The 27893-nt window shown below is 38.5% G+C and overlaps 1 protein-coding gene and 1 long non-coding RNA gene across 11 annotated transcripts in view; both read right to left on the bottom strand.

Annotated features, from left to right (window-relative positions):
* kcnip4a (potassium voltage-gated channel interacting protein 4a) overlaps nt 1-27893 on the bottom strand; it is a 141705-nt gene that overhangs the window by 51574 nt on the left and 62238 nt on the right. The gene's annotated exons all lie outside the window — the stretch shown is intronic.
* Nucleotides 139-27893, bottom strand: LOC137175095 (uncharacterized). The gene is made up of 3 exons (XR_010925571.1): nt 27843-27893; nt 4569-4705; nt 139-2564 (listed from the first exon to the last, which is right to left on the bottom strand). It is a non-coding gene; the product is annotated as an uncharacterized lncRNA (long non-coding RNA).

The raw sequence follows: 27893 nt of genomic DNA, 5'->3' as shown, positions 1-27893 counted from the left end.
CTTCAAGGTAATGAGGATATTCCCAGTTTGGATATAATTGGACTAGTTATTGTCTGAACTGTCTCCTATACCCCTGTTTTGAACATTTTTGTTGATTAAAAAAAATACTCATTTTGTATTGAACACCTAATCATTTATTGGGAATATTTTTTTTGTCTTTTAATTTCTATTCTACAGATTCTGATATGTATTTGTCTCATTCATTTATAGTATGGTTTTATCAATTAATGATGTGCTAATTGTCTCAGGCATTTTGAGATTTGATTTCCCTTTTTGATTGGTTGTTACAGCCAGTGGCTTTAGTATAAACATGTTGTTTCACATTGCTTTCTCTGTAGTTTTCAGTGCCTTAATCTTCTTAATCTTATCAGGATCATTAAGATTCAATTTCTGTCTTTTTTATTTTATGCTACATGCTAGATTGGGAATCTATGTGTCTGCTCATTGCCTCTCTGATACATGATATATACTGATAATAAAATATCTTCACTATCTGCAGCTTGGGGTGACAATCAGTATCTGCGGTTGCTCTGCAGATGTCGGTATGCACTACCACGACCCACTGAGAGCCACATCTCTAACTGTGCATGGCTAAGCCCACTTGTATGCACCTGCGGAGCTTTTCTGAGCAGGATGCTGGTCATTAATCCAGTTCTAAGTGAGCCTCTTAATACTGGTCAGCGCGCCCTGTGGGAATGGAGTGATTAATTTCACAGAACAAACTGCGGCACTGAGTGCCATGTCACAGCAGAAACCAAAACAAGCTTGCAGCCCCAAAAGCCAACTGGTGTGGCTTCGCTTTTCAATTTAAATGCTAATTTAGTGAACCGAAAAACCAATACAGTACAGTATAATGACATAGTGACTTTGAAAAGGGCTGAGATTACACGTTGCTGATAAGAAAAAAGAAAAAAAAAGACACCCAAGGGGAACTGAGAGCTGCATAGATGACCCCTCCTCATATCCTCATGTAGTAGCCTTTGCACATTTGCATATCAGAAAATATGCATATTGAAGCCTTTTGCACACCATGTGGCTTAATAAAATCAATGACATTTCCCAACTGTTGGGAGAAGAAATCCATTTTATTTCAAGATAATTTTCCAGTGGGAGACTATAGATTCATTCATATGCTTTTTAAAATGCAAGGTAAGCCTTATATGAGGAACATGTTGGAAAGTGGAAGACTGGTCTTCCACTAAGTGCTTCTCTGGAGTCTGTAGCCGCTCAGAATAATTCATAAAGGACAATTAAGTTCTGAACATGATGTACCCTATATAAATGACCACTGAGTCCTTAGAAGACTTCTCACTGGCTTCTAGTTAATACTGTGATACGGATCAATAGACTTGTACCTGTGGTGAGATGAACAGAATGCTAAAGAAGCATGTGCATAAATGTTCTCTCAAATCTCTGTCACATTGTGACATCCATCTGGCACTTCTGAACAACATGAGTAGTTCTGTTAAAAATGCTGCATGTGACAGATGGTTTGAAAAAAATGTAATGACACCATTTCAAAGTGCTCTAGGTATGGTCCAATATTTGCTTTATACTGAATTCTGACAACGAGGCTGTTTATGAATACAGTTCATACGATAAAAACTGTTATATGAGCTCTTTTTTGAGACTAAAGAAGACAAAAGTTGTATCTAAAAGATGCCAATAAGAGTAAAACTGAACAAGACTTGTTTCCAAAATGGTAATGAAACCTACAGAGAAAGCTGAATTTAAATCCTATACATTTCTTCTTTGCCATTACGCTCAGCTAGCGGATGCGAAGCTCAGTCATTTCTTATTTATCAAGCATGGTCGTCAGCTGTCAAGGTTTTTGACAGTAGATGGTTTGCCTTTTGTATGATCATATTTGGCTATGAGCAAGAGTGGTGATGGTGTCCTGGCTACATTACTACCAAAAATGACAGCTGCTGTCCCTGTGGTCGGCTGAATTCTCCACTCAATTCCGTAAACACCAGAAGGCCTGGAAGGAGACGGGGCCAGCAACAAGGACCATACTGGACATCTCCATCGCCCCTTGTGTGAATGTCACAAGGAATTCACACTTAGTTTAGGTTAGTTATTAGTTCTGCGAGATGACAACAGACCAATGGTATTATTATTAAAAAAAAACAAACTGGCAACTATCATTCAATCAGACTTTGTTAAGCAATTTCAATGCATTTTTCTACTCTTTACAGTGACTGAAAGGCACTAAACACACCACCAACATTAATTTACCAGTTAGAAGCCTGAGTCACAGTTAATGTTTTTGTGGTTTCCATTCAAGTGGCTCTACTCCTGAGTGTACCTATTTCACTCCTACACAAACTCTACTTATATCAGCAACCGACAACACAAACCGGCAAGACATTTAAAATAATAATCATAGAAAGTACAACAGGGCAAAACAAATCAGTAAGTACCACCACAATGACACTGGCACGTCTCTTATCCGTGGGACATTTGGAACACTCAAAGCCGGGTGAGTTTGAAAAGATGTTGAAGGGCAGAGATCCTATGGATGCTTATTGGACCATCATCTCTTGTCACGTAGATGAGTGCAGCTATGAAAATAAATGGACGGCATTAGAGTGGGTAGTGGAGTAGCACTAAGGTCTCTCAGACAGTGCATATTTTCATTATTCTGTCCTCTACTGAAGAGCTCTACATAGTGTGAATCAATACATCACATGATTTGACAAAATACCTGGTAGAAATTTTAGTACAAAATCTGTTTTGAAATGGATTTGCAGGATAAAGTCAATGAATTTCACTTTCACACTTCAGTGTCAGTTTTTGCTGCAGGTTAAAAAAAAAAAGCATCAAAAACAGAGCTACTGACGGGTTATTTTCATTAGATTCATTTCTTGATAACTTCTTCAATTAACTGATTTTTTTAGTCTGGCTATCACAATTTCCAAGAGCCCAAGGAGAAAAGATGCAAATATTTATATTTCAGAAACTGGAACAAGCAAATATTTGGGTTATGGTTAATAAATCATTCAATAAACTTTATTTGAATTAAATTGATATTGTTTATGGTGTAAGGAATGGAAGAAACTGTGAGTTTATCTGCTTTAACTTGAGCTGTAAACGTTAGCATGCCCAGCTAACTAGCTACAGTAGTACCTAAACTTTTAACCAAATACCTTAACTAACTAACTGTTTTCCTTATACTTATAATACTGGGAGTAACTGGCTCTACAGAGCAACACTAGAGCAATGCCTCAAACAATCAGATTTAGCTTCAGTCCTCAGCAATATCATGCCCATCAAATGCATATTTAAAACCCTTTTTTTTTTTTTTTTTACAGGATTATCTTTTTATAACAGTTGGAGACAATAAACTGTCAGCTGGGGACACCATTTGTCTACCTCTGTTTGAAATAAAGGAACAATGATTCAAAATTGCCATCTGCCATGTTATCATTGTAAACTGCATACTATATGTGATGTGCAAGAACAGAAACCTCGACAGACATAGCAACTGTAACTAAGGGGGGCGGGTTTTAGCAAACAGTAAATTTTTGAAGGCTTTTGTAATTATCAACCATCAACTGCTGTGATGTCCTATATTTCTCAAACACTATCTATTTTAAAATTTTCCCTTATCCACTTGATACTGTGCTGAAAACAATGCATGTTCAGCCTATCTCAATTATATTATACATCTAATTAAGCACAACAATGTGGTGCAGTGCATGCATACAATCTACTGCAAGACTGTATGTGTATCTGGATCCCATGTTCTCCTTTCTAGGTCCCTGTGGAATGTGCTTACAGTGCACACAACTGCCTTCTCTATGATCTATTGCTTGAGAGTTACAACAAGCCCCTCATTCATTTTGCTTTCAGGTTCTCTCACAATAACGAAGTGAAATATGACTTACAGCGCTGTAAGTGTCATCCATTCTGTCTCTCCCACTACACCACTAAATATAACCTCTGACAGTTATTGTCCTCCGTCAGCTACCCACTAAATATTTCATTGTTCTTTAATAAAGACTGGACTTCCTCGTCTTTTGTTACAGTGACAAGCTGTGACGGTGATGCTGATCAGCACATTACTGCAGGGAGACAGAGATGTAACATAAGCTTGTGCGACTGCGTTGGCAGAGACGATGTGGCATGCTGTGCGTGTGTGCTGCCACTGTAAAATCAATATTGGGAAAAGCAAATGGGAAAAAAAGTCTAGCAAGTTTGTAGAGTTCAGGCTGAAATGTTTGCCAAAAGGTGGTTGATTTCAAGTCAATTTCATGGACTGCTGGTGTGGCAACATGAATTTAGATGGGATTAAAGAGAAAACAGCAGATTAATGGAGAACCGTCTGAAAACTCAAGTCCAAAACACACACAAAAAATGTTGCAGGAGATTCTTAAACATAAAAAGAAAAATGTATATGTGCACGTATTTTACCAATTGTTTCTCTGGCTAAAGCACAACATAAAGATGGATCACATTTTTTTTCAAACAAGTAATTACATGTCTTATTTGGCAATTAAATCAACCATTAATTAGTGACAAATTAATAAAATAAAATTGTCTTCTCTCCTTCCCATCAGGCCTACCTGTCGTCTTGCGTCTTTGTTTCGGCTGAAGAGAGAAGATGACCATTAAAGCCCCCATGATGCCCTCCAGACTTTCTCGCTTAGTGATCTGGAAGTCCTGCTAGATTTCACACACTTTCACTCCCACACTTGGATGGCTTGAGAAGGAAAATGGCAAAGAAAGAAGAAACAAGGAGATGCTGGGAGCCTTACATGAAAAATCAAGACTCCGGTCCAAACTTCCCCTTTATATTCAGGTGGTGGTGGGCTGCACAATGAGCAAAAGGGCTGGGAGTAAAAACATGCGTGCCTCGGTTGAGTTTTGAATTTTGACGCGCACGCTTCGCAGCCCCCTCCTTCCCCTTTTTCCCGCCCTGAAGTGTGAGCTTGCTAGATGATCTCTGTTCTGCAAAAGCCACTTTGTACCAGTTGAGCACCTAGATTAATTGAGCGCTCGGAGAGGGAGAATGGTACTGCCGCTCTTTTCAACACATCTCTCCTCACACGGGGAGGGAGAGATTGGAGGAAGGTGAGAGAGCTCATGCTGTAGATAACCATTATTCCTTACTAGCTGCATTTTAACTACATCTCCTGCTGGGAAGGAGAGGAGAAAACCATGCTGTGTCCACGACACTGTGTAAGAACTGAGAAATCAGGCTGGCAGCGGCTGGTGTAAATATTTAAATGTATACAAGCAATCGCCAGTGAGCATCTTCATTGAGCGTCTCTCCTACCTACTAATACTGACAAACCATTTTATAAACGGATTAAACTGATAATATGTAATGTCAACATTATTCAATCACTTCAACTTTAATGGTAACATTCAAATAACCAGATGACTGAAATGAAAAACTGATATTAAATCATTACTATTTCACAACAAGCTTTCTGTTGAGGTCCCACAAGAGATTTGAATTTAACTCAATAATAATTTAATCCCTCTGATTTATAATGTAAATGCTGTCAATCATAATAAGTATCCAACACAAAATAAACAATAGAAAGAGGATTGATGGTTTGAGCACTCTACTCTGTAGAAAAATTCAGTAACATCATATCTTAAGAGAGAGAGAGAAAGAGAAAGAATGGATACTGATGCAACACTGATTCCTTTTTCGAAACCAAAGAGAAAATCTCTTGCTTCCATGTGAACGTTATTTCCCATCCCATCATACAACCTATGAAAAACCAGTGATTGCCTCTTCAGAGTTGATCCTGCGGCTGCTTATTTGGCAGACTCAGACTGACTTTCAGGGAGATGTTCTGGATTACGGAGAAGCTCTGGAGGTCAGAGTCATGTTGATGCCCACGTCTTTTCCCTTTTCACTCTCGCTCGGAGCGGGTAAAAAATACCACAGCGATGCTCGCTTGATGTGACACATCAAAAGAGAAAAATAGAAAGAAAAATACTTCCGCTCCCTGTGCCACCCACGCGCAATTCATTTCATAAACTGTGTGACGGCAGTCCAATTCAGCAATGGATCAGCCAACCACTGCAATCAAGTACCAATTTGCACCCACTCCATTAACCTGCTTCCTGTCAACCATGTGTTCTTTGTTGCTCTGAGGCCTCCTACAGATGTCAGACAGGAGGTAAGGTAACACTGAGGTGACAAAGTTTACCAGCATCAATGCACCAAGTCATACTGTGGGGGCAGTCTCCAAAACTGTGCACATACATAGACTGGGTAAAAGAAAAAAAAAAAAAAAAACACTCACACAAAGGACTGAGACCATTCTGAAGGTCAAGGGCCTTCAAATCACCAATGTGCACTCTATTTCTTTTGTAATGGGGTTCTCCTAAAGGAGTCTGGGCAGCAATGGACCCAATTATTTCAGCATAACACCTGCATTATAATAATAACTACTGTACCACCTTGACAAACAGGCACAAAAACATGTCAATGTGGCCATTTGGAGCAGCTATAATCAGGTGTTGTATGTACTAGTTTGTTTCAAGCATTAGTTTATTAGTTGATGATCTAGTGCATGGTTTTAATAATAAATTGAGGTCTTCTTTTGACACTGTTGCTCCTCTAAGAATGAAAAAAAAGACAAGTAGCCCACAAATTACCTTGGAAAACTGCTTCTATTTGTCAATGAAAATGAAACTGTTGCAGGAAACGAAATTAGATGTCCACTTTGACATCTTAAATTTTCACATGAGAATTTACAATAATGCTGTCAGAAAAGAAAGACAAGCCCATTCTCTTCTCCACAATCAACACTCTTTTAAACCCATTTCTGATCTGGACATTAGTGACCTTGCTAATTACAGGCCTATCTCAAATCTTCCTTTTCTCAGTAAATGTCTTGAAAAGACTACATTTGACCAACTACATGATCATCTGAATACTAATAATATATTAGATAAATTCCTGTCTGGCTATCAAACCAACCACCGCATTGAAACTGCTTTATTAAAAAGCAGTAAATGACCTTAGAATTTCGACTGATTCAAACAATGTGGCTGTCCTCTTTTGTTAGATTTAAGTGCTGCATTTGATACAGTTGATCATGGCATTTAATCAATCAACTTGAGAAATGGGATATCTCTGGTGCAAAACATTTTTTGTTAGTTTAGGCGGCTTTGTATCACTGACATTTGACATTGAATACGGAGTTCCTCAAGGAAGCATTCTAGGTCCTATTCTTTTTTCTTTATACATGCTCCCTTTGCGCATCATAATTAGTTACCATAATGTCAAATATCACTGTTACACTGACATTACACAACTATGATGTTGAAATACTGATACATGCTTTTATTACAAGCCGCTTAGATTATTGTAACTCTCTTTTTACTGGTCTCCCTAAAAAGTCTTTAAAAAAAAATTACAGTTGATTCAGAACGCTGCAGGCAGGATTTTGAGAGAGATCACGTTACCCTTTTGCTCATATCACTGCACTGGCTACCGGTATCTTTTAGAATTGATTTTAAAGTCCTTATCTACAAAGCCTTACATAATCTAGCACCTTCATATCAGCAACTGCCTTTCATTTTATGTCCCATCAAGAACCTTCAGATCTTCCACTGCCTTTGTTTTAGAAGTTCCTAAAGTGTTCCACTTTAGGTAAGTTAGTAAGGCTGCTTTCTGTTTTTATGGCCCTAAACTGTGGAAGACCGTCCCCTTGGATCTTAGAACAGCAAACTCCATTGGAATTTTTAAAAAGAAATTAAAGATGTATCTTTTTAATTTGGCTTTTATTTGGGTTAACTTTACTGATATCATTTTTTATGTTTTATTGTATTGTGATCAAACCGTTTTTGTTTGTTTGGACTTTTTTTTTTTTTTTTTTTACTTATTGTTGTTTATTGTCATCTGATGTTCTTTTGTCAAGCACTTTGGGCTGAATCTTGGCATGGAAGGTGCTATACAAATAAAGTAATAATAATAATAATAATAACAACAATAACAATAGTTGTTGTTGTTGTTAGTAGTAGTAGTAGTAGTAGTAGTAGTAGTAGTAGTAGTAGTAGTAGTAGTATTTATATTTTAAGGGCTTAGGATGAACCATTTATAGCTTAAACAGCAAGTTATGTTGCAGTCATGTTCTGTATTAACCATATGTGCATGTGTATTTACATATGTATATGATAGGCAATCCCAGCTAGAGATCCCAGTTAAATTAAATTATAGTAGACATAAGTGGAACTGTGAGACAGCATCAATAGCATAGCCACTTAGCATGAACCCTTAAGCTGTAGCCCCAGTTTGAGCAGCGGTCCAAATCAGCTGAGCATGGCTTTTCAAAGGGTAGCCTAATTATGTTGGAGCAGTAATGACTTTTCATTAAATAAGACACTCCAGAGAATAGGGTGTAATAATCGAATGTCTCTGGGGTAAATCATCTCCACACACAGAGGCTTATTCCACACCACTTGAGGAAAACAGTCTAAAAACAATCTGATTAACTATATGGGTTTTGACAATGAAACAGCAATGGCAGCACAATCTTGGTGCCAAGTGTTTTATAATTGAAATAAAGTTGAATTTAAGGACACTTCTCAAACAGAGATTTCCAATAACAATTTGATCTGGTCATTTCTGAGTCCAGTGTTCATCAGTCCATCACGTAAAAATCTGCTTGAAAATGTAAGCGCTTGTACATCTCAAATACGTAGGTGCTCTGCTGCCCACAGATCACCTACATACTTGACATGTCTGTCCATTATCATAAGTGGCAGGTTATATTCCTTTTTTTCTTCTTCTAACCCGCCTAACTTCCTCCTCTTTTTTCCGTTTAATCAATGTGATGCCACCTTCAGCACTTCATTAAAAGGAATGCTGTTAGTCTGAAGGTGGCAGTGAGTCAGACACAGACTGGTGAGACGATAGGTGGGTAGTTGCCCCTGCTGTCTTTTGAACTAACAGGGTGAACTGACTGTGTGGAAATGTAGTTGCGCCAACACCACAGGAACCTTGTGAACAGCAGTTAATGCAAAACAAGAGCGATGAATCACTTTAGCTGCACAGGAAGTGGCTCTAGGTGAAGATCAAAACGAGAGGTATGTGTAAGACATGACAGTTACTTTCAAACTTGAATTTTGGCAGTCGAAGCCTTTGCAACTTTCATAAGGCATCTTTTTCCAATTTCTTACATGCAGAAGTACCAGAGTAACATATGGAAATTGCAACTTCCAGGAACCTGACACACTTTGAGAACCTGGACGGCACTGCAAAATGTTTTATTTCAATGTCAAAAATGAAACTGACTGCTATGGTTAATTTACAGATAACTTAACAGTATTGGTAAATTGTGGCAGACACTGTTTTCGAGTCCTTAGCCACCACCAATGGTCAATAAAATGCAGCTAATCAGTTTTTATGAGTAATTTGATATCATACTGTAAATGTCAATAAATTGTGGCATGTGCTACAGGGTTATTAAGCCTAATTCCAACACATTCTAATAAAATCCCAAGTACATCATTATCACAAATGTTTTAGCGGAGCATGTAAATTGAGAGCAGAGCCCCTTTTTTGCATTTTGCCCCAGATTACATTTACTATTCACATCCTCTGCATCTGAATAAGGGTTCAATTATGGACACTGATTGCGCAACTATACAGCATGTAATTATTATGATAGCTGAAATGAGGTAACACTTGTACTTTGTATATTATGTTATATAAGGAGTTAATGTGGCCAAATCTGGGAATTCTGTGTACTTGTTTACAGTCCATTTTTAATTTAAAATAAGTAATGAGATGCATATTGTTGAGCCTGGGTACATTGCTGCACATTCTGCATAATATCCATGAGCTCATGTTCTTTTTCTGATGTCAGGTTTATTGTGCATCTACTGATTGTTAAAAGTCTCACTTGCTTCATATTGTGTTGTATTGTACATATTTTTCATACTTTCTGATGTCTGTGTATGTTAATATAAACCAACAAATATGTGTTTGTGTCTGCAGTGGCCCAGTTTCTCTACAGGAATCGTTAGTTTCATCTCTAGAAGAACAGTGTTTTATATTGTCCACTAAGTGGCAGCAAAGTGCAACAATTACTTGTACCTTTGTCAGCTTTTGCATTAAAAAAACAAAACAATGTGGTTATGTTTCCATACACACTGCTGACATTTATGTTCAGTATATATGACAGACAGGACAAACAGTTAAACAAGCATTTTTCGAAGTATTTTACAGCTGTATGAAATCAGTGTAGAAACTAAGTACATTTACTTGTGATATATAGGAGCTTCAAGCTTCAAGCTCATTTCCCTGCACTACAATGTAAATTACTGTATAATGCTCCAATGCTCCATCAGTGTCTTTTAGACTGACACATACAAACAAGTGAGTAGACATCTAATCAATAAAACCAATGTAGGAGCTTGTTCTTTTAAGACAGGAGGAGCTCCTGTCAATTGATAAATTAAGTGCGAGGAACTAAACTGAGTGATCTTATTAGTTTTTGTCACATTATCCTCCTGCTGCAAGGAGAGAGGGATGACCAACTCACAGCTGCTTAAAAGCAACTGTTGGCATGCTCTTCATGCCATCTTATTACAAAACTAGAAAATCAAAAATGAAACAACACTGGACCTGAGAAATGTCCTAATAAGCACTGACTACTGCTGATTAATTTGTGGCACAATTGTTTTCCAAGAATTTTGACTAGGTGGGTGGAAAGGCATTTAAAAAAGGGTATTCAGGGCAATATGAGAAAATCAAATACTTTTGAACTCTTGAATTCTTGTAAATATATAATATATATAAAATATGATTTTTTTGTCTTAGGAGTTGGTCAAGAGGAGGAGTGTGATTATCACACTTATCATCAGGTGGCCAAAAACACTCCAAATGAATGCTAATGTTGCTCTGGGTCTGCTGGATGTGTAAATAACTTGCTAATATGCCACCATGTCATCTTTATAAGGGTATAATGTCAAAGCTGTGTTTAGAGCTTGTTGTGCTGCCATCAAGTGGACAAAAAAATGAATTAATGCAAGTATAAAGGTAGGGTGAACCCTCACTCAAAGGAAGCTCTTACTTTACAAAAAAGATAATGGATGAATGAATAAAATTTCTGAAAGAAATTTTTAACATTTGACATTATAAGCAGGCAAAAAATACAGTATGTAACTGTGATCAAGAAGGGTCTCCATTAAATTGCAGATTAAACACTAACTGGTTGACACCTGACATAAAATAAGGGGTCACTATCAGCCCAATATATATGTTTAGAAATCTGACCAGATTTATGACAACTGAGTAATGTCCCTCCTGTCAAAAACAAACAAAAACTGGAGTTTAAGTTAACTGCTCCAAGCTGTGGGTATCAAACATGCCACCATTTCACTCCAGTACAACTGTGATCTATGATGATCTGCACCAGGACAGTTCTGGTTCTAGTGTGCACCAGGGGAATGACTGCATGTGCACAAGTGCCTTAATCAATACAGCAAAGAGGCTTTAATATCCACCCACAAACATGTAGTGGGAAAAGTTGGAATTATAATATAGCAAGATCAGTATTAAACGTGTTCATTTTACTCACACATTGGTACTGCAAACATCTCAACCCATCACTCTAAACAGCCTACATTCATTAAACCCTGTAACCTACAACCCTCACAACAGAATACAAAAGAGATACACTTACACAAAGTATCATCATTGAGGATGTGAATGAATTAAAATATCAGTGACCAAATGGCACAAGTTGAAATCTTTTTTTTTTTTTTTTTTTTACAAGAGAGTTTGCAAAATGTACATTTCATTACCTACCATTTATCATATAATCTATCATTTGCATACAGAAACAAGAAGTTTTCCATTTATTGAGATGTAGAAAAAATAAATAAATAAATTAAAAAAATTAAAAAAAGAAAATTGCATGTTTTCATGTTTTGGACAGTAGAGGGCGCAATTGACTTAACTTAAAAAAAACAAAACCAGCACTTCTGCATCTCAGTACATATCTGGGAGAGATATCAGCTTGAATTCTGTGCTGTTCACTTTATAACTGACAATAATCTCATGTTATCGTGCTAAAACCAAACATACTACTATGACTTCATTCCTCCTATCTAAACAGCTTTTAGATCGAAACCACTCTGCCTAAACAACTACACATTGCATACGACAGATTTTATAACAAAGATTAGGGGCCCTTGACGAAAAGAATAATGTAAATAACAGAGTGCAGACATGCTTTTTTTCCATGATGTAACACACTGCCTGCCAAAAGCACACTGCTAGGTGTCAGAGCTCTTTCCAAAAACAAACTATAAATCTTTTCCTTCTCCGATGTACATTAGATTTTTTTCTATCAGCTTTGGGTTAGAATCCAAACACACACAAAAAAAATATGTCACACCAGGCAGTGATGATCCAGTCTGTTTGATCAAGATGGTGAGAGTTGAGTGGAAACTCTGAGCAGCGAGTGAGTGATTTCCTGCAACATTTGCTAGGGAATCTCTAAGAAGTGCAAGCAAAGCAGCGCTGTTTAAAGAGGAAATGAAATGGAAAGACTCAAACAAAATGGTTCACATTAAAAGCCTTTCCAGTGGCAAGTCATCAACAAAAGACAAAATGTGAAAATTGCTAATGAATAGTGTTTTTTGCTGCATCAAGAGAAAGAAACGGTAAGCAGCAATACAGGAAATAGAATCGTCAGCTACAGTATACTGAAAAACAGAAAAATGACTTTCCAGTTATCCTCTATTATGCTATAAGACATTTTTTGACTATTAAAAACGAACACAGAAAAGCAGTATCTGATCCTAATGCAACCTCTAGCAGTTTTTAAGACTCACTACCCAAAACAAGAGTATTTAAGCAGCAGTTGGCAAAGGTATGCCCAGCATCCAGATGCTCATTTTGGAAAGTATCTGCAACCTGCTGTTTCTGGGTCTTTAGAGGACATAAGAAACACAGTGGGCACAGAGGTTGTCATGAGGCATATTTTCAAAGCCAAAAGGCAGCAGAAGGGGATGATATGTGAGAGAGTCTGCAAACGCAAGCTGTGGTGTACAGTTAATGACATATATGAAGGATAGCTGGGACAGGAACCAACAACGGTAACAGCGATAATGATGCAACAGTAAAAATGCCAGCTTATGCACTGTCAGCGTTCACTTTATTTTTCCAGCACTGTCACCATCAGATAATGGATGCACACCACAGCTATTACCATCATAAATATCTACTACACCTCCATCCGCAAAAGAGAATCTACTATCATCCTGAGACTGGTTTAACCATAATATGCAGTGACAACGGGCTACACTACCTGCCCAGATGGTCTGAATCAGCAGGCAGTAAGCTTCGGGCCTCATGGTGCATCCACCTGCCATCAATCACCCACAAATACAGCCCAGTGAAAAGGTTATTTCCCTTCAAATGGTGGCACAAAAACAAAAGCCTAATTTCCACAACAGGGCCAAGCGGGGAAACTCAGCCACGTTTATGTTTATTGAACCCCAGTGAATCCACTATTTATTTGGCACTATATCTTGGCTTACAAAAGTCTTGTCCACATTGTAAAAAGGAGGGAGCACAGCAGTTTAGGAGAGTTTATCTAGAATAAATATTGAGAAAGCCTTGGCATGCTCAATTGTCCAAGGCTTGGATATGTACAGTACCACAGTTTATAGACATTGCTTTTTTATGATATCCTACAAACACTACTTGTCTGTATTAATGTATGTGTGTTTATTACAATACACATAAAAAACTTTCTCTTTTTTCTTCCATCTTTTCTTCAGTTGCTGACTGTAAGAGGTGTATAGTTCAGAATTATGTTTGTGTGATGCACCCAAGTACATAACTTTCCTCAAGCCATAATAACAGCAGAGGAGCTGGCCAGAGTCATAATTTAAATCAAGTCCTGCAGGACCACGAAGCACATCCAGCAAATTTACCAATTGTTCCTCTGTAATACTAACTTCTCTTTACTGCAGTCTGACTGCAGATAAGACACAACACACGGATTTTGAACTATCTCACATGCTGCACCAGTGGTTATATGGGGCTGTCCAACATGGACACCAGCCAAGCAGTTACAGTTGGGCGTGAGTCTCAGCGGCACCCGCTCCAGTCGATCTGTCATTAGCGCAGCCCGACCTTCTGCCGTTGTGCACCCTGTAGGCCCGGCCTGTGTCACATTCTTTTACACCTTGACACGTAGCTGCTGTCTGTGTGACACTGAGCCTGATCGGTGTTCACCGAGCCATACAGGACATCGAAAAGTGTCCAAACTGACGACTACAAATTACAACACAGCTGCAAGACCGGTGCTTCTCTACTCCATCAGGTGTAAAATGTATATGGTCAAGCGAAAACATATCAGGATCAAAATTCTCACTGAGCAGCAACAAATCTGAACAGATGCTTGCAAGGACATAAAGATTCTGGTTTTGTTTTCCCTAACCAAACCCCTTCATCACTTCTTAACACAGTGGATATTGCATTATGGCAGTGTAATGAGCAGTGTTCGCTCTGAATCATAACTCCTCACACCCGAGTCATCTCCAAATACAAAACTATGAAACTCATGCTGAGATGTGATGATGAACTCAATAAAACCTTCCGTGGTACGTTCACGGTTATGACTGCTGCAGTTATTTGGTGGCCACAAATATCACTAAATAAGCAACCCAGATACTAGATGAAAACATAATTTAATGCTCCTTTGAATCGGAGCGGTCCAAAACCCCAGCAGCAATAAACATTACTTCTCACCCCACTTCATTTTAGCAATATTGTATACTGTACATTATCATTCAACACACTATCTTACCCAATTGTGCTCCACTTGAGATAGCAAGGGAGCAGTTTAGTCCTCTGCATGAGAAATTCTACTGAGCTCTTAAATATATTATTAAACATGCACAGTTTAATCAGCCTGCTATGTTTCAGTCACATCTCTTGTTGAGCTAAGAGGACAAGGATTTTATCCAGAAAGTAATGTCATGCACGGGAAGGAGCACATCAGCGGTCCCTGTGCATAAAGAAGTTTTAATTAGTTTTTTTTAATGGTACTTCTGCTCCACAGGCCAACAAAAAACAAGCAAGAAGACTTATCAGTAAGATTTTCCCTTTGATGTGATCTGACTGAATAGCACAGGCTTGCATCTTGGAACTATACAAATATCCAAGTGCTGGAAAATTATTGCATTAAAGAAGGAGAAATAGCACTTTGCAGTTGTTATGCCTCCAGTTTACATCCATGTGTGTCCAGACTCATAATATTTGTAGTGGAGACTGAAGGAATTTAATAAAAAGGTATTACTTGTATTTTCCTTGTATGTGTTCACATGCTTGGCCAATAAAACTGATTCAGATAGAACATAAAGTTGGAGCCATGACAGTAGACAATGCTTCAAATGTGGATGTTACTGCAAAGAAGCTACAAATTCTACAACGCAGATTCTTCACACACAATTTCAACCCGGCAGCACAGAAGATCTATACAATCACCACAGTTTCAAGGTGGGCAACCAAGATTAGTGTCACCAATTCATGAAAAACATAGTCTCCTTGAAGCTTATGACAAACTGCCAAAAACGAGCCAATGAGATGCAGCAGCGAAAGTGTTTAAACAGCTGTTCTGTATTTTGAAGCAGTCAATAAAATTCTATAATTAGCAAAGATGCCCGTTTCATTACTTTATATTCATGTAGTAAATATACAAATATCAATTAGAATGTAATATGCACAAGAAATTAGGAAAAAGAAACAAAATCGGTTATGGTAATCACCCGCTAATAGTGATCAATTTTCTTGTTTGCACTTTGCGGCTAAATCAAGCAGGCAGCTATTGCTTGTCTGATATTGTTAATTGAAATAGGAATTTAAGTTATTGTTATCTCAGGGCTGCCTTGGTTTCCTGTTGGTGACTGAATGAACTAAAGGAAAATAAATAGCTCAGGGTTGATATTGAGTGGTAAATAAAGTTTACATTGGATTCAGTGTGATTTTTTTCTTTGAGACCTATAAAAGTGTCTACTGCAGTCAAATGGAAAGAGTAACTCAAAACATCAATCTAGAATCAGATCTATGAATGTATTGAATTGAGAATTGATTTTGAATCGCAGATCGTTTTGAATCGCGGATTGATTGTGAATCGAATCGTGACCCCAAGAATCGGTTGTTGTTTGTGCCAAATTTGAAGAAATTCCCTCAAGGTCTCCCTGAGATATCGCGTTCACAAGATTGGGATGGATGTACGTACGTATGGTCATCATTCATAATAGCAAGTGACCAAACACTGATTTGGCTCACTATGCTTTACACTTGAAGGTAGATGTATTATGTCATCTGTGGCTCTGCAAGAACTTTGTCAATCAAGTCAACTTGGGCTTGGAGACAACAAAATTCAGACAGAAAGTCAGCATTGCAAACTGGGGGCATGAAGTTGGACATTGGCATTTACCAAGCAGGGAAGGTCTAATGAAAAGTTGATATTTGTTGCATTGTGGGAAACACAGGACTCTGTGTTCCTGAAGCTCTGCCCTTCATGATCTGATAAAAAAAAAAAAAACTCATCAAGTGCTCCATTAGTGTGGTTGATTTAGAGTGGAAATTGTAATGTTATTGGATTTTAGACTATTGTTCAGAGAAAACAAGCAATGTGAAGACACTTGGCCTCCAAGACAATGTGTGATTTCACAATTTTTGACTTTTCATAGATTAAACGATCAATTATTAAACATTCTTATTCATATTAATAATTATTTTTTAGTTGCAGCGGTAGTGTCTCTCAGTTTTATTGGTTTTAGCCCTGGGGGACTTATAGTACATACATTTTGGAAAATGCAATGCAACGTGATGCATTTGAGTGTACCACCTGCATCCCATTATGGCGTCTTCAAATGTAAAGTGAGTTCCAATCTTCTCATGGCCAGTTTAGTTTTATATGTGATAATCTGACATGAAAAAGTGGTAAATCAGTACGGTGATACTTTGAAAAAATCATGTAGGAACTGCTTTATGAGCCGCCATTGTGTGAGTATATGACCCTATGTGCACACTGGTACTATCGTGTATCCTTGGAAGGACAACCTTGATCAGCCCTTGGCTGTGCCGGGGTCTCAAACAGTACCCTGAATGACACATTCATCAACCTTCTCTGGCCACAATCTCATCTCAAATCTGTTAGGCCAGCTCTGATGACAGCCCATCACCAACAGTGACAGGTGAAACACTAACCGTGTCAATGATGCTAACACTGTGGCGACGCTCAGGCCATGCCCGACATGCATGAGTTCTCTATTAATAAACCAGAGAGTGGAGGGGGAAACCCTTATCCACGGGTAAATGGCGAGACATGTTGAAAGTCATCTTCTCACACAGACCTGCAGCTCTTAACCAAACGCTAACTGTGCTAGAGGCTTCCGTAACACTCAAGTATCACCTCCTCTCTTAAGTTTCCCACATCAAAGCCAGATTACATGTCAGTGCTGGGAAGTTGCAGCATGAATTTCATCATGTTATGCCTGCATTCAGTTCACTTTCGGGACCTCAGAAAAATTGATGATGATGTATGTTGAAAACAGTTGATTTACTTTGTTATTATCAGTCTAATCTGATATAGGAGGCAGGCAAATGATTAAAAAAGCAGTGTTTACTATCTCATTTAAAAGTTGAACTCAAGCCAAGAGCTTTTGGTCATTAATCCCAGCAGAATGAGAGGGGATACTAGAGTGCGTCTTTGCTTTATGTGTCTCTAAATTATTTAAGTCCGTTTGCATTGAGACTGGTTGTGGATTGTTTGTGGTTGCCCGCAGCTTTTATCTGAAACTAGAAGCTAGTCATTGTGTGCAATCTACAAGGCTCTTACTAACAACATCACACAAAATGTTCAGCTCACACAGCCACATAACTTTCATGTAAGGGCCAAAGATTTCAGTACATTATACACACTGAAAGACTGCACCGCTAAAATGTTCTCTTATTAGTTTCTACTGCCTTTATGTTCTGTTGTCATTGCACTAATGTGCCTACTTTGCGATGACAGGAACAAAGGGTGAACACTGCTGGCCGCAGATTGTCTTCCGAGTGGATGCCACAGTACAAATCCTGTCAAGCTATTTCAGTTGTGCACACTTCACACCAACAGCGGGGGAACAAGCGCTGTGATTAACTGCTGTTGGTGTCTCTTAACGTGCTGAGACAAAGGAAAGACAATTGCTTCTTCACCAAATGCATTGTAAAGATCTGGAGGTGGATGGGGAGTGGGAAATGAACTGCTGAATGTCTTAAATCAGTGTTTTCCAACCTTTTCAAGCAAAGCAATGTCTAATCGACCCGTTGTCACAGTTGTGTATGTTTGTATATTGTGAGCAATTCACCCAAAGAATGATGCTCCCTCTTAAATTTGAATTGTTTTTAGGGGACTGAAGAGGTAAAACTATGTTATTTCATGATAAAAAAAGCAAAGATTATTTTAAAAAATCATAAAAAACAAATAGAATTTTGTGCAGCAGATCAATGGTTGTTTTTTTTATTACTTTTATCCAATCTTGTCAATGAACTTGCAACCCCTCAGGTCTTTCTTAAAACCTATTATGGGACTGCCCAATTTGGGGGAAAAAAAAACCAATATAAACACTTTGAGATGCAGTTTTACAGCCTCTTTCACCCAACTGACAAACTCAAGCTGTTCAAACCCACCAAACTTTGTTTTACTTTTCAGTGGAGATGTCAGAGTTTCCAAAGACACTAGATATACCAGGCTGAATTTTTTGAGAATTCTGTATAAAATGATGCACAAGACATTGTGAATATTTCCATTTGATGGAATGGTGCAGCCATGAAAACATCTTCAGTATCTTCCTCAGTATCAACACCATATACCATACTGCAGCTTTGATGAAGAGTTGGAACAAGTTGATAGAGAATACAGTATAATACTGTGAAGCGTGGTGGAACATGATCATTTTTCCAATCTTACAGCTAGGGGAAATAAAAAATATCAAACTGGATGTTGAAGGGTATAAACTGTTAATGTAATCCTTCAGTGTGTACATTTTAGGCAATTAAGCGCTTTGTGTTGAACTTGTAACTACAAAAGAACAGAAATGCAATTAGCTTAGAACAAGGCTGCTAATGCTTGATTTAGTCACAACACTGTCAACATCACTACGGTGTGTAAGATGATACAGTAGGTAAACCACATATGTGAGTATGCCATACAATGTAAGTCATGCATAACTGAGGGCAAAAATCTATGAATTATTCACACAGCAATCCTCTGCTGTGTAACTGCTACTGTACACAGATGCTCTCATCTGCCAAAGACTTCAGCATTTTTTTCATTTTTCTCATTCTTTCTAAATTCACCTCCACACCATTATAGTGACCGGCCTTTCACCCTATTAAAGATATATTCCCGACCCAACTCTTCTGCGGTGTACCTATCAGACCAAGGTTGAGTTCCTGCTCATAAAAATTACATGACTGGCAGAAATTGTCTGAATTATGCATTGCGAGGTAAATACTGAGCTCTGACAGTGTACTCCATCCTTTCAGGTTGATGTAAACTGAACATAAACATGGATCTCTCCCCTGGGGGGAAAAAAGGGGGTTAATGGTACAGAAATCATTTGCAGAAGTCAGGTGGACAACGGCGTTGCCATATTGTTGCTGGCAGCTGTGGTTGTTAATGGCGTGTTATGAGTTAGGCCTCTCTTTAAGTGATGCAGTCATGGCTCATTGATAATCCATATGTAGATGTGAAGGAGAATGCGGTGAGAGCAATTATTACAGTGACAAGGGTTGCCAATTTGTGTGAGTCAACTGTTTTCTTGGTGCTGTGCCAGACTCTGCCTTCACTGATACGTGTCAGCTTGGTGCAGTCTCTGAGTCGTGTCGTCTACCTACTGTATGAAAAACACACACACACACACACACACACACACACAACACAAGCAAGGCTTTTCTCAGGTGTACTCTTTCTCAGATTCTACCCACCAACTGTACATGACAAATACAAGCGAATACATTCCAGCATTTCCCCAGTCACCTTAGGGAGGGATTCATTTTCCCAGCCAGGCACCAGAGCATTGTGGGTCGTGACAATACTTGCTCGGTAGCAGGCTTTTCACAGTTTCAGCTCTAAATCAGAACGCGATGCTAAAAAACCAGCCTTCATCTCTGCAATTACGCAAGTCAATAACACTAACCCACCCTGCAGGTTTATACAAGCCTCGGTGCAGCTTTAATGTGAGGCCACTTCAAATTGCAGCTGTTTAGCATACATTCGTCACAGCGGTACGAGTGAATACTGTTCAAGTGTTAATATGTTGATTTTCAGGCGACATTAAATTAAGTTAGGCTAAAATTCCCATGGCGGCGTGCAACCATACAAATTCACACAGTGATGTCGAGGGACACCAATATACACACACACACATAAACACCAACCCAAGGTGAGTTTTCTACAGTTTTGTACAGTATGGGCTTTGGGAAAGAGAGAAATGGTGGACTGAGGGGCTTTTAATGCAGTGAGGGAGTGCTGCACCGTGTCATCCATCACTGGTGGAGGACACACATCAGTCTGTGAGCCTCTGGCCTGAGCTCATAGCCCATTATCTTCTCTGCTCTTTAGGAATGACCAGAGGGAGAGCGACTGGCCAGGGTTTGGGCACGGACAGAAACTGCAGCTCAGAATAGCAGAAATGAGGGATGACTGCTTTTGATCATGATATTGATTGAGTTAAGCATTTCAGAGAATAAAATAACAGGACATAATCTAAATTAGGGCTGTAAATAATGATAATTTTCATTATTGATTGATGTCTTTCAAATAAATCAATGACATGTTCTGCTCATCTCCAGTATGAATCCTTTTAATTTAGTCCTGCTGAAGTTCAAGTAACAGAATTTATGCCTTTACTGTACATGAGCACAGAGACATCCAGCTAAGACAGACTGTCTCATTGTATTTCATAGTTAAAACCGCAATGCAGTGTGTCAGGAAGGGGGGAAAAAAAAAAAAAAACAGGTCTCAACTCTCAGTGAGCACAGAGACATTTGCTTGTGGCACAGTTTGACAGCAGTTCAACTGCAATTTGAATTTTCACAAGTTCAATAATGTTCTTCTAGTATACGGCAGCCGTGAGCAGAAAGACCTTCAAATGGTCTGTGTTATGGCAGGTGTCTGCCAAATATCCCTGAGGAAAAGCACTGAATCCTGACCAGCTGCAGTGATGGTGTACTATAGCTGTCCTGGCATCAATAAAGCATCACAGTAACTCTTATTTTTTCAAACTGTGATGAACATTTCTGTCTCACCTAACTGCTCTAACACTGCAGAAAGAGTTAAAGTCTGCATCCAACAGTGCACGCACAGCAAGCATCATAAAATCTCATTTCATGGTCAAGCTGTGGCGTCACAGAGCTGCTCTGTATCTGGGCTTGAGGTCAATGGACAATCGATAAATTTCATTTCCCATCCACATAGCTCAGAAACAGAAATTGACCCGATTTATTTGAGAACATGTACGGACTGAACAGATACAGTTCGTGTCTGAATTCTGTGTGGCAGGCAGGCAGGTATTTTAGATTACAATTTTTGAATTATCACTTTCAAATGAGTTAACAAAGGATACTGTTGATGTGCACAGAGATATGTCAACGTGCATACAGCATAACACAGAGTTGTTGAGGTACTGCTCACATGAGAAGCTGCATCAAGCACACAGAATTCAATTACATTTCTGAGAAGGTTGCATGAATTTTTCCTTACCATTTTTTGTCACGGCATTCAATCAACCGATTAAGATAATTAGATAAGCATCTGTCTTGATTATCCAGAGAGTGATATATTCTTTTAAAGCATTTAGAAATTAATTTAATCTTTAACAATTCAATTTACATGTTTAAAATAATAATTCATCATCATTTGTGAACTTTCTCCTCCCAAAATCATATTGGGTTTCAACAGGGCAGTCCTATTTCACAATAAGCATGGGTTTAAACCAAATTCCCATTTCTGAAAGGAGCCCTCATACCAGGGTCTCCTTTATCGCCTCCAGAATTGTAAACCTTTAAGCTCAGTTAGGGACAGGCTCCCCTTTATTCTTGCCCCCATGGCTTACACATTAATTATTCACATTCTATCGTTTGCCAGAAGTGGAAAATTGAATTTTAAACCTCATAAAAATCCTGACGTGAACACAAATCCTCTGTGATTCATAGCTGAAAGTTATAGAGTGTGTGAGCAGAAAGAGAAAAGAGGTGAAGGCCAAGTTTCTGTGTGTGTGTGTGTGCGCACATTGTTCGGTTTGTTTGTACAAAACAACAGAGATGGGCGAAAGATGAAATAATAATGAGAACACAACTGTCTTGATAGTGAACATGAGGTCTGTGTGTTTTGTATGCGTAGCTGATATGTTGGGCTCTGTTAGATGAGTGGAGTCATGCTGAGGTCATGAATAAGATATTTGCACATGCACTTTCAATAATCTCATACATAAATCTAACTAAATAAACACAAGTTAGCTACAGAGTGAGGAATCTTAACAGCTTAATTGCGAAGGTATTGGTAGGATTTAATTACTGATGTGACCTGATTGAATGATTGGATTCGTTTCTCATTTATATAAAATAAAATCTGTATTTTTCCTCAAAATGCCCTTGAACCACATGCAATAGAATCTTTATCTGCATCTATATATAAAAACCCATCATATTCTGTGCCGGTGATGACAGGCAGATTCGTTGTGACAGCCCACACACGCACAAGTCCCCTTGAAATGTACAAGTATTTCTGCATAGTGACATGAACCCACTCACAACCATCAGTGAAAGGCACTCTAAAGCCTCTGCAGTGACCACCTGCTATGGGGGAAAAAAAAAAAAAAAAATCCTGACAGTTGTAGGTTAACGGAGGATATGACATGTGAACATGTGTATATAGGTGCATCATAAAAGTCATTTCATATCATAAAAATCCCAGAGTCAACAAGCATGCATGTGCTATAGGTTTACACAAAGGAACATACATATAAATCAATGCTCAGTGCCCTTCTCTATACTTATTTTGATAGCCTGTTATATCGCTGTGGTTGACTGATCAGACTTGCAAAGCGGGGGCAATCAGTATTAGCATAGGTTATACCCATGCAAGGGTCATAAAACGGGGGTAGGCAATCAGAGCAGCAGCACGTGAGTTGACTTCATAGTGAGAAGAATATGATGTTCCTTTAGTCTTGTCTTGTCCTCCTTATGGGACTGAAACTATATTTATGGTGTGCTTTAATTGTCTAACAGCCCAAATTCAATTAATGTATGTGATAAGGGTTTCTTTTTTTTATTATTATTATTTATTTTTTGCACACTCATCAAGGACTGAAAAAAAGAAGTGCTATTGCTAAACACCTCGGGGGCTGTTTTTATGCACTTGGAGTTTAAGAAATCTCTGTTTAGCCTGAGGAAATTTCATATCAAAATTTACCTTTTGAACCTCTCTCTTTCTCATTATTCCAGAGCTTTACCCACCCGAACAGAGTTTCGTTTGGCATGTCTCAGCCTGCAACGGTCAGATTCACTGAGCATATTGATCGTTTCTTTAAAGGACAAGTAATTGTGGGCGAGTGGTGTGCTCTGATTGCCTCTGGGCTTCTTCAAGACCAATTTGTCTGGTTGTCACTTGAGGGCTGCAGCTCAGAACTCGGTGTGGGGCAGGAAGGGAGGCTGACTGGAAATGTGATCTCCTTGTGACGTGTTGAGTGCTTCCTCTCTGTCTGTTTGTGTGGGATGGCTCGCTGATGAGTGAGTGTATTTTCTTGTGTGTGTACTACTGGGTACCGCAACACTGACGATCGATAATGAGGCCCCTTTTGTTTAGGTGTTTGTAGCGTAGCGGGCTGCTGTTGCTTTAGAGTGTAGTATTTCACATGTGACTCAGCCAGTGTAGTTTAGCTTTTTTTTAATCTTTTTTGAAAAAGGAGAAAATTAGTTAAGGTGCAAATGCAAATGTGGGAAAGTCAATTTGCACTCCTACTAAATGTCTGACAGAGACATTTTTGCAGTGAAATTGGGCAAACTAAGGTGGATTTCTCCTGTTTAAACAAAGAAAGCAAAAATCAATAAATCCTATTCTGCTAGCTTCATTTACTCTCCATGATCCAGGGAGAATAAACACCTTGACTTGGCCAAATAAATCACTTAATCAGCATAACCTTCTGAAAACACCATTCAACATGCCAATGCTGTCCTTTCATGTAACACGCTGCAACCATGAACAATCTACAACAAAGCCCATCTGTTTCAAGCTAAATGGAATTTCACACATTTTGTCGCTGTATTTCTCTGATAAAAACGACATGCTGTGAATGTGTTCCTCGGCGTGGCAGTACCTGAAAACACGTTTTCATATAACCTCATCACAAAATATCACATAGCATCTTTAGCGGAGATATCATCACCTCTATGTCTTCCCACTTTAGCAGCATTTTCACTGTGGTTGCTCCAGGCTCTGAATTTATCCAACCATTACAGAACAAAGCCCATTTTTCATGTGTAATGGGGTCCTCCATTAAACATGAACCTGGAGGTACTATCATTTAGCTTGGCGCCATCTCTTGCACACACCAGCAACAGATAATACAAGAGATACAGCCTCTATGAGACACATTGGCAAAAAAGGTAAAGAGGGACAGAGAACAACTAACAGACACAGAGCAAAGGCACAGATTTAAAGCTGTTCACATTCAACCTCTAGTATCCTGCAGCTACAAGGATGAGTTTACCACAAGGGAGGCTAATTACTCTCATCCGTGGCTTTCCCAAGGTGAGATGTCAGAACAATCTTCCTTGATTCAGTTTAATATTCTCAATTATTGCACCCTACCATGTGACACTCCTTAAAACATATTTGAATCAAGTGTCTTACCCATTTACATTTGCAGTATGCTTGTGTGCAAAGTTAGTGGCTCGAAATTTACACTTAAAATTTACAATTTACAGAAATGTGAAGGTATTTTAGTACTGACTGTTGTTTTTTTTTCTGAAAATCATCCAAGAAATGTTTGAGAAATGATGATTAGCAATGTGTAGTGCAGTAATGTGTGATACATATTGTAACAGTGTTGTGTGTTCATTTTACTTAGCTTTAAAGCTGCACTAATAAATAGTTTTATATAAACAATGGGGAAAAAAATGACTATTTGTAACATGAAAGATGCTGATCATAGTAACAAACCAGACAGACAGAGAATTATCACCCAGCTCTGCTGTTCCCTTCAGCTCTACGGAGCTTTTTTAGCATCTTTAGGCTAACCGTTTTTGTTTTCCAATCCGCAAATGTATTGTTTTGGTTCACTCCCACTGCTTTCATCAAACCAGTTTCTGTTAGCTGACAGCTGCTTATTAAAAAGTTCTGTTAAAGCTGATCTATGCTATCAAAATTAGCAACTAGCTGGTGAACATATGGTGGAGCATTTTGTTCATAAAGAGAAAGATATTTCTCTTAGGTGCTGGTTAAGCCCAAACAGAGCTAAAAGGAGACTCAATTTTGGACTTTCATTTGCCTGGTGTAATTGTTATTGACTTACTCCGATGTGCGGAACAATAATTCTAACGCTTCAGTTCTACCCAGAATGTTTTGGCAGTGCACCACATAGCTGTAGCATGCGGGTAGCATGCTCAGGGATGTACCGTATGCTCGCCGGCTTAGCCAAGTTAACCTGGTTAACCATGCTCATGTAGTGTTGCTGCTGTCATTATTATCAAAATATGCACTATTATCCCCATATAATATCACGTCTCCTCCGTCCCCCTCCCCCCTCTGTGACAGTCGGCTAGAGGGCTACACATTTACTCATAGAACCGGAGTTACATCCAGGTAACTACTACCACATTTATGCTTAACTGACTGATGCACATTATATATGGGGCCGGCCTTTATTCATGTCAACCACGCCCCCGGCTATTATCAGAGACCTGGCTTTTCATTGGCTACCAGCCACTATTGGAGGAAATATAGTGATGCCTTATCAAAACCAATAAGTGTCTGATTACACAGACAATAGCAGTGTGAAACATGGCAGAGCAATCTAGCCTCCTACTGTACCACACTGAAACCCCACACCACTACCCCCGCATGATAGACAATATCAGCCTCCCCAAGAGGGCCTCGTCTTTGATGGCACTTTTCAGTCATCACATTGTGAAGTACACTGCTTCAGTTGCAGCCACTTAGCGTACGCTGGCACTCTCTATTTGCCCTTTGCGTATGAAGTCATCGCTCATCAGACGGCCTAAGTGAAGTGAAAGACTAAATCAGAAAGCTAATGAAAAGTTAAAGCAGAACTCTAATAAAAATTCATAAAGGGCAATCTGAGGTATTACAAGGTAAGAGTGGACAGGTATGCTAATGTGATTGAATTGTGATTCTACCTTACACAATTACAGATCCCACAATATCGCATGAATATAATACATTATCCCAGTCCTGATATTATTACAGCAAGGCGAACACTTCCACAGCCAATACAGTATATGCATAAATGCATGCAATACTCTACAATGTATTTGTCATAAAGTTGCCTCTGGCAGGATGGTCTATATTGAAAAAAGAAAAATTATAATACATTGCATAGTAAGTGAAATGTAATCTCAAAGATAGATGGATAAAACTACATGCTGCGATGTGGTAGAAATGAGGAATACGTTTGGTTTGATAAAAGCCCTTAGATGGTACTTGGCTAGACATCCTACTGCTCAAGCCTAATTCAAATGTCTTTTAAATTTCTCTTTAATAGCAGCATGCAAACAACATACTGGACCACATGCTGCCCTCTCTCAAACATCAAACAAGAGGTTATATTTATTTTACTTCGGTGATACCAATTAGGAAATCTACACATGCCGCTGTGGACACATGCACGCAGTCATGATGCAATTAATCATACGGGGGCTCTGCATGACATTCATTTTCTATCATACCACATACTGCAGCAACATCCAGCTCATCCTCTGCATCATTTCAGTAAGGCAGATTCATATATTCAGCTATTAAAAGCAGCTTAATAGTTGTTTGATGGAGCTTGTTCCATGACCATTCCCCTCTTTCTGAGGACTTAATATTATTAAATGTCTAAGTAAATGAAATTGTTCAACTGTTCGCTGTGTTTGTTTTAAAACACGGTAGAAAATCTTAATTGACTGCATTTTCGAATCTGGTTAAGAGTTTGCAATTAAGTTTGGTTATAAGCAAACTAAAGCATAATTTCCCTCTGGTTCAACAAGTAATTATAAAAGCAAGTTGCATAATAGGGCGAAGTATGTGCCTGAAAAAACATTATATTAAGACAACAGGAGTTAAGAGATATATATTGACTTACCACTGGAATGCACCACTTGAAATGCACTTGTAGTGTGATATTAACACATAATAATTTTCACTATACTATTTTCTCACTAAAACTAAAGAAAACAATCATCAACCATGCGACACTATTTATGCTTCATTTCTTTTTAGAAGCCAACAGTCTCTTCTGTGATGCCTATAAAACACTGACTCATATTTTGGATGTAAACATGATCATTTCCATTAATCCTCTGCAAAAAACGGATCTATCAAGACTATTTTGATTTTTACATACATAGAAATACCTTGAAAAATTATCACATTCATCTTTTATACATTTTTTGCATTGAGTATTGGATTAGACTAGTCATGGCATTTCTCATGCCATCAGAACAATGTCAACTCACACAGTGATCTTATCACCAAGAATAGTAAATATAGGACTATATTTTAAGTGTCTCTCAAGTCTGATTTTAAGTTGTGAGTAGTCACAGTAAATAAGGCAGGAGATATACTTACTTTTCATCCACACGTTCACGTAGACAACTGGCTGTGTCCTTCACATACTTG

The sequence above is a fragment of the Thunnus thynnus genome, chromosome 22 (assembly GCF_963924715.1).
Source record: "Thunnus thynnus chromosome 22, fThuThy2.1, whole genome shotgun sequence".
Classification (NCBI taxonomy): domain Eukaryota; kingdom Metazoa; phylum Chordata; class Actinopteri; order Scombriformes; family Scombridae; genus Thunnus; species Thunnus thynnus.
The sequence above is the reverse complement of the archived record's forward strand: the minus strand, read 5'-3'. Positions and strand labels throughout refer to the sequence as shown.